We start from the raw sequence: 7,716 nt of genomic DNA on the forward strand, positions 1-7,716 counted from the left end.
AGATGTTGTTTTCTGGTGGGGTTGGCAGGTAGGTATGTGGTCACTTTTTGGAATTGTAAATAGCTGATAACTGTTTGTTTCCACATCCGATGTTATAAATGAAATACTTACATCTATCAACAGTTCCTGAAGAAATTGCTTTTTTGAAGTCAACCTAAAAAGTTAGCGTTCGACCTAACTCCTGTCCTAGATGTGGCAAGTGTCCTCCTATCGCTGCACCCGGGAATGACATTAGGTAGGTTCCCTTTAAAAAGGAAAACCACTGAAATATGGGGAATATAGTGTACAAGGAGGGCTTATTTTTAGATGCGCAGAGGCTTTGCAAGGCTCTAGGCTCTGAGGCTTTTACATATGCCCTGGATTTCTGAACTCCAGCACGCTGCATGTCGTATTAGACACAGCGCTGCTGTCAGGGGCTTGTTTATGACCTCCCTTCCCCTCTGATGGAGGAGAGGGCGTGCGAGCGATCCTGGGACCACAGCGCTAGAACAGAGGAGGAAACGTTCTGAAATTTGCTAGTTTGGAGATGGAGGAAAAAGCTGAAGAAAGGCTGAACTGTCCCCTCCCAGTAAGTTCTTGACTATACAGCATTTCTTAAGGCCTAGAGGTGATACTGCTGTTCTGCTTTCCTTCCTCTTTATAAATAGCAGCTGGCCCAAACCATTGACCTTAAATTCTTTGCATTAATCTCCCCTCGCTGTGGCATGCGACACCTCCTAGCAAGGCTGTATCAGCTGTGCTCCCCCAGATAGCTAATAAACCTCTTGCTATGGAGAAGATTGGCTTGGTAAGAATGTGGTGTTGGCATGCTGAGCCATTTAAAGTCTCTTTTTTGGAATGATGGGAGCAGTTGGGGGTTGTCCCTGCTGTGCTGCTTGGTACCTGTTTAACTCCTTTACCCTCTGCAAGTGAAGGGCCATAAGAATTACTCTGGATCTTGACTGAACATGCATTTTGTGGCAGTGCTTCCAAAATCATGGCTGAAAACCCAACCCCCTGAACTATCTGCCCTTGAGAAATGGGTGCTGCTCCTGGTTTCCATAGTAGCTGCTGCTGGAGGAGCTGAGCAGCATAGAGACGCTGATCATGACCACAAGCCTACAGGAATATGCACAAAATGTAGCAAAGTCAACTTAGAAAAATCTGCATTTTTATTAGATGACTCAAGGACTTGGCAAGTGCCTGTGGCGGTGGGTTGGTGGTTGCCAGAAGCTGTTACACTCTGTCATCTGTGTTAGGTGGCCTGTGATCTCATGGCTTCTGTCCAGGTTTTTGTGGACAGATGTCCACCAAAGAATAAAGCTACGAACACAGAAGGCCCCTCTCTTGGCAGACCTGGTAAGGAAGCCAAGGACTAGCTGGGCTCGGAGCCCTCGGTTCATTAGTTGTGATGTCCATGCTGGTTGATCCTCGAATAACCAACAGCAACCATTGCAGGACTGGTCTGAAGGAGCTTGTCATGCTGTCTGTGCTAAGGTGGTTGTGCCTTTTTTTTTTTTTTCTCTCTCCTGCCATGTCACTATGAGAAGAAATCTTCCAAGGCTTCTATCAAAGGTGGATTCTTATTTCTAATGAAAGAACATACTTATTTTTACTTATCTTTCCCTCCCCTGAGACTACACCATGGCCTCGAGGCAGTGGAAAGCTGAGCGCTGGTGGTGCTCTGCTATGGTGTTACAGACTTGGGGGGCAGAGGGGAGCCTGGGGGCATAGAAAAGATCTCCCCAAACCCGTGGAGGGACCAGACTGGGGAGTTCTGCTTCCTCAAAGGCTAAAAGAGCAAGAGAGAAAAGAGCCTTTTTTTGGAAAAGGGGCAAAATGTAGCTTAATCATAAAAAGAAAGAAAAATTATTTAATCTCCTGTTTTAAAGGTTTTTACTGTATAATACTTGGTATTCCAGACTACAGGTGTCTTGCAGAGTACCAGTGGTCTCGGCTGTACTGCTCCATCTGGATCCATCTCCTGGGAGGGGAGGTCATCGTTGCTCTGTCCCCAGCAGCCTCAGTTCTTTGTGCCACAACAGCACGTTGGGGAGAGGTGACCAGGGGACAAATGCTGGTGACGTCCCTCTGCTATCGAACTGAGGAGGGATCATAGGGCTGAAGTTCGTCCCATGCTTGTGGGCTGTGTCCCTCAGCTTGCTTCATCCCTCACAGCCACCTCCCTGCCCGAGCGGTACTGGGGGTAGAGCTGACATGCCGCTGACCAAAACCCTGGCCATGCTCCGTGGGAGAAACCAGATGTGCTTCTGACATGGCCATCCTGCTTGGGATGGGCTTATCAGCCTCAACAGCGAGCTGCCGTGGTGTGTTTGTGTGTGTGGTGAGTCTCGGGATGAGCAGGATCCCTGTGAGGGATGGTGGAGGTCGGAAATGTGCTGCCGAACATCTTGGACCCTTGCTCCAGCCACTGGGAGCAGGGGGCAAGGCAGTGGAAAGGCAAAGGCGGGCGGTGGCACCACCTCCCACCCCTTTGCCCAGGAGCATGGTGTCGGCCAGCGTTGGCCTCTGCCCTTTGCCAGCAGTCCTGCATGGAGCTGCCTCCCTTCACCCCGGCAGCCCCTCTCCCTGTCCCTGCTGCTGCAGGCCTGGAGGCTGAAGTGGCATTTTATTTATCCCTTCTTAGTTTTCATGTGTCCTGCCCTTGTGCATTGCTTTCAGCATTGCTTACAAGGAAAAATAATCCTGCGTGAGGCTTTGGCGTGAGCGTGTCTGATGGTGCCGAGGGAGTTTTTGTTCCTAGATAAATGTCGCATCGAGCCCTGGGGGCTGGGAAGAGACGGCTGCAGCTCGGTGGGGATGAGCAGCCCTCGGGCAGCAGTGAGACAAGCCCCATCCTTCCACCCTCTCGCAGAAGCGAGGTCCCAGGGTCTTGCAGCCATCGAGAAAAGACCGACTCTTCCTCACTGAGGGATGAGCTTGGACATGTCGGCACGTTTTTCAGCTCTGCACACCTACGTGTGCCCATGGGCTTCTGTGTCAGCCCCCTGAGGGCCCCACGGCCATGCTCAGCGTCTTCCCTGTCTCGCGCCATCCACAGCTCGTTTTTCTGCAACTTTCAGCAGGTCACAAAGCTCCTTCTCTGCAAACGTGTCTCTGGCTCCTGCCGCAGAGCCAGGACTCCTCCGTACGTGCCTTTATCGTGCCCAGGCACACTTTGTGCTGCCAGTGCCTGTATCTGAACTCGTACCGTTCCCTGAGCACAAGATAAAAATGAAGTTGCGTATTGCCAGCAAGCGCATTGCTCGAGCAATACGGCAGGGCTGTCGCTCAGCCCTGGTGCTGGGGCACTGTTCCTGGGTGCACACAGCTGCAGGCGATGCTCTGGCCTCGAGCTGCAGTCCTGCCTCATCACATTGTCCTGTTCCAGCGCTGGAAGGGACGGGATGGGTCGGGTCACCCCCCTTATACCCCTCTCTCTTGGAGCAGGGTGCTGGAGTCGCTCCCAGCTCCATGCTCCTTGCAGAACCTCTCTGCAGTTCCGCTTGGAGGGTGCCAGGAGCTCCAGCGCTTCCGATACGCTGTGCTTAAAGGATGTCAGAACGGCTTCTGCATCGAAGGTGAAATAAGCAGTTTCTCTGTTTTGAGGGGGAAATGTGGGACAACCCCAAAGTTACGAATAGTGGTAGGGTCGGACCTGACCTTCCCGTGCTGCTCGCCTGTGTCTGGATGTGTTGCTGGGACTCTGTACCCAATAGCTTTGTGTGAACCAACGTACAAAGGTGTTATTAAAGGCAGCCTTGGAAATCTTGATGCAGGTTGTTTGAGCTGTTGTAACCGTGTGCATGCAACACATGACACGGTATTTTATTCTTTTTTTAATAGATGTTTCAAGGCTCTTCACTGCACTGCTAAAAATATTTTGCTTTAAATCTTGAAAACATGAAGGAATAAAATGAGTGTTTGCAGCTGCTGCACATGAACAGCTTAACAAGATGTGAGATAGAAGAAATAGGAAACAAAACCTGATTTGCATCAACAGAGGGAAGTCCCTGCAAAAAGTTTCGAGCTGGGACCATGGAGGCCCAGGGGTATTTCTTCAAATGAAGGAACTGTTGCCTCAGTCTGCTTAAACCCGAGGTTAGAAAATCACGAAGCAAGCAACAAAACCTCTAGAAAGGTGAAATTTGATTTCTGGCCTCAGCACACACAAATGCATTGCAATAAGGGACCGGCGTCGGTGTTACCTGAAGCACCAGAACTGGGCTCCACCATCGCCCGGGCTCGGCTGGGGTCACCAGCCGATGTCCTTCCTGCCACCATCCCCATCCCTCTCGGGAGGCTTTTGAACGTCTCTGCAGACAATAAGTGACCGGGCCCTTTCGGCTTTTTCAGGGTGTCACCCAAACCAGCTGTGAGCTGGCTGGTGTCCCCTCTCCACCCCTCCCTACCTCCAAAACTAGGACATCTAAATTTAACCTGCTATCAACAGATGAGGCTGGAGAGTTTCCACTGTGGAAAGGAATCCCACTCAGAACCTGTCCTCTCCTCGCTCGGGCTCCATCCATGCGCATTCCTTTCCTCGAGCCATGACCTCCTGTACGTTTCATTCCTCCCCTTCCCCTGCAGGATTTGGGTTTGTGTCGCTGCCACGGAGCTTCCCAAGCAGAGTGTGCGGCTGTTTGTGTTTTCTGTGGGCACGCACCTGAGTGGTTTGTGGGTGATGGTACCGGGTCTCCCCACTGCCTGGCGGCAGCGTGCAAAAGGCTCTTGAGCTGCAAAGGTTGGCTACAGCTGTTAAGGGACGCGACAGGCTTGTAACGGGCTCTTGCTCGCTCCAGGCAGATGCAGTGAAGGGGAGACATTGGTGTGAGGTGCACCTTGTTGGGGGCACCCAGGTAAGGGCCCAGCCCCCCTGCTCAAGGAGAGCCCCGAGCACCCTGGCTCCTGCAGCCCCACCGGGCAGGAGGGTCCTGGGGGTGCTGGGTGGGAGCCGCTGCAGCAGCACCGTCTTGCAGCAGACGGAGCAAGTCTGTTCTCGGCTGCTTTTCGGGAAGCCTTGATGCCTCTTTGGAGGCTGGATCAGAGTGCAGCAAAACAAAACTACGGTGAGAAACCTGCGTCTGCCTTGGGGCACAGTGGGTGGGAAGGGAGCCGGCGTGGGATCGGCGCACGGCAGCAGGAGCTGGAGCACAGACCTGGGAGGTGCTGGGGCTGGGCCCTGGGCATGGGAGCTCTGCTGGCTGCTTGGCCAGGCACCCCCCTGCTCTCTGAAAATAATTTGGACTGTTCCCTTTACTGAACAGCAAGAAGAACCTAAATATGAAAAAAGGTGGGGGGAAATAATGAAATTAATACAGCGTGGTATTTGAAAACCAGTCGTGTACTGCAGCAGCTTTAACCTCTCATTTGCCCAGGTCTGAAAGGGTAGGGCTGCTCCTTGCAGCCCAGGGTGCCGGAGCCTGGCCGGGAGGCTGCTGCTCTCCAGACGGGGTATTTACAGCTCACATCTGACCAGGCTTTTGCTAAATAAGCAAACAGTGTCAGGAAACCGAACTGCGCGGAAGTTTGGCTGCTGCCTGCGCTGCCGGGCTCGGCGCTGCCCTGCTGTCGCACGATGCACAGCAGCCGGGTAATGAAAAATGCAGGATGCCGGCTGGTATTTTTAACCAGAAACCTCCGCGCTCCAGCTGATGCGGCGTCAGAGCTGAAATGGAGAGAGAAGGCGCTCGTGGTAAATAGGGTGTTTATCACCGCCTTGAAACGTGAGTGCAGGGGTGGTGGAGCCGTTCGTTTAAAAACAGCCACCACCCAAACGACTCCAGGCAGACACGTTTGAAAATTTCACTTTATTTCTCTCTGTTATAAAAGCAGGGGGTTGGTTTTTTTGTTGGTGGGGGTTTTTTTGTTTTGTCTTTTGGTTTTGTTTTTTTTTTTTTTACATCTCTGTAAGTGTCCAGACTCGGTACATCTTGGTTTTGTTTTCACAGTATCTCTGCAAGACCAAGGACGATTCTTATTGCTGCACCAGGAGCCAGGGCAGGGAGGGACGGCGGTGCCGAGGCTCGGGCAGCCCTCGCCTTACCCCCCCTGCTGCTGGACCCGGCCTCGCCCCCCGCCGGGCTGGCTCAACAGGTCTACCCCTCCCCAACGCTGCTCAGTGTCTTCGTTGACTCTCCGAGGGGGCTGCCCCTCTCTCGCCACGCTCCTCTCAGTGTCAAGGGTAGGAAACGAGAACCAAATGGCCCGTGATGTGCTCGGCACCTTGGCCGTCTTCGCCAGCATCTGTCAGCCCCTGCCTCGCTGCTGGCTTGGGGGAGAGGGTGCAGGCGAGGGCCTCGGCCAGGGCTCACCCTGCTGCCTTCCACCCTGGACCACTACGGGCTTCTGAGAGGGATGGTCAGGCTGGGCTCTCGGCTCCTGTGGTGATTTGGAGCCATAAAGAGCTGAGCATCATTGATGAGCGAGGTGAGGCAGAGACAAGCTCACGTACACCAGTATCCCATGTTGCTGCCCCATCACCTTCCCAGCGTATCCTTTGTGCATTCCTGGTTCTGCAAAAAGCTGCTGGAGAAGGCGCTTCATTTACCTCTGCTTATTTACCACCTTACTCGGTGCAGGATGCCCCGGGTCCCCAGACATTTAAGTCCCTGTTGGGACCCTGTCAATCCCCATTCTAAGCATATGGCCATTAACCACACGTATCAATAGTGATGTCTATAGCACCTGTTACTTCCAGCCACCGTTCCTTTTATATTCAATCTGTCCCCATCAGCTTTGTAACGAAGCAGCATTGGAAAAACATCACTTTTAATCACAACGCGTGAAATCTCAAAAGAGGCAGCATCGCTTTTCTATGCCGTGTCTGGTGATGCGAATGGAGGTGGAGGGGCACGTTTCAACCTAGGCACGGGATAAAGGCATTCTTTGGGAAGGGAGAAGTCCATGCAAAGCCGACCCCAACGTGAAATTTGAATTTCGTGTTTACTGCTTAGCTGGGTCTGTTCAGTGCAACGGGGCGAATTAGCCAGGAGGTTACTGTCAAATTGCATGGATGCATCCAGTCCACCAGGTAGAAGGGAGTAGGAGGAACCAGATTTAATTAATGCACTGGGAGACTTAAGTCCAACACAAAGCTAAGTGGAAAAGGACATAGGTGTTCCCTGAATGTGGTTTTTGGTGACTGAGAAAAAATCTTTCCTTGGAATTCCTTCGTGCAGCTAATTAAGACAACTGGGTCTGATTTCTTCGACCCATGCTGACATCGGTGAGAACTGTAAGTACTCAGCACCTGGAGACAAAGTGAATACCAGACACAAATGCCCCTTCTGCTCCCACCCGCCGGACCGCCCCGGAGAGCATCTCAGCGGTAGCAGAGATGCGTGCGAGCGTTGTCAGCTATTCACCCACAGCTCACGTTTTGTCCTCTTCTGCATGTATTGCCTAGGAGAAAATACAGACAAGTCCCGAAGGGCTGTGCCAGTAGAGCTATAGTTAGGCTTTGAATGCATGTAAGAAAATGGAGTTTAATACAGAGAGTGACTGCACAAGTCAAAGTCTCCCTAGCTTCATCCTTTGTAGTCCCAAAGCCTAGATTTAGGCAACCTTTGGCTCGTGGATTTGGGTTTGATCCAGTCCATTCATTTGCAAGCTGCCTGTAACGCTGGACTTCCTACCTCGGAGATGTGCCTGTCGAAGAGAGCAGCTCCGTGGCTGAGCATCCTCGAGGGTGGTGTCCCCTGGAGATGGGGGGTACGGTTGCAGGGACCTAGGATC

The sequence above is a fragment of the Egretta garzetta genome, unplaced genomic scaffold, assembly GCF_000687185.1.
Source record: "Egretta garzetta isolate BGI_Z169 unplaced genomic scaffold, ASM68718v1 scaffold497, whole genome shotgun sequence".
NCBI lineage: Eukaryota > Metazoa > Chordata > Aves > Pelecaniformes > Ardeidae > Egretta > Egretta garzetta.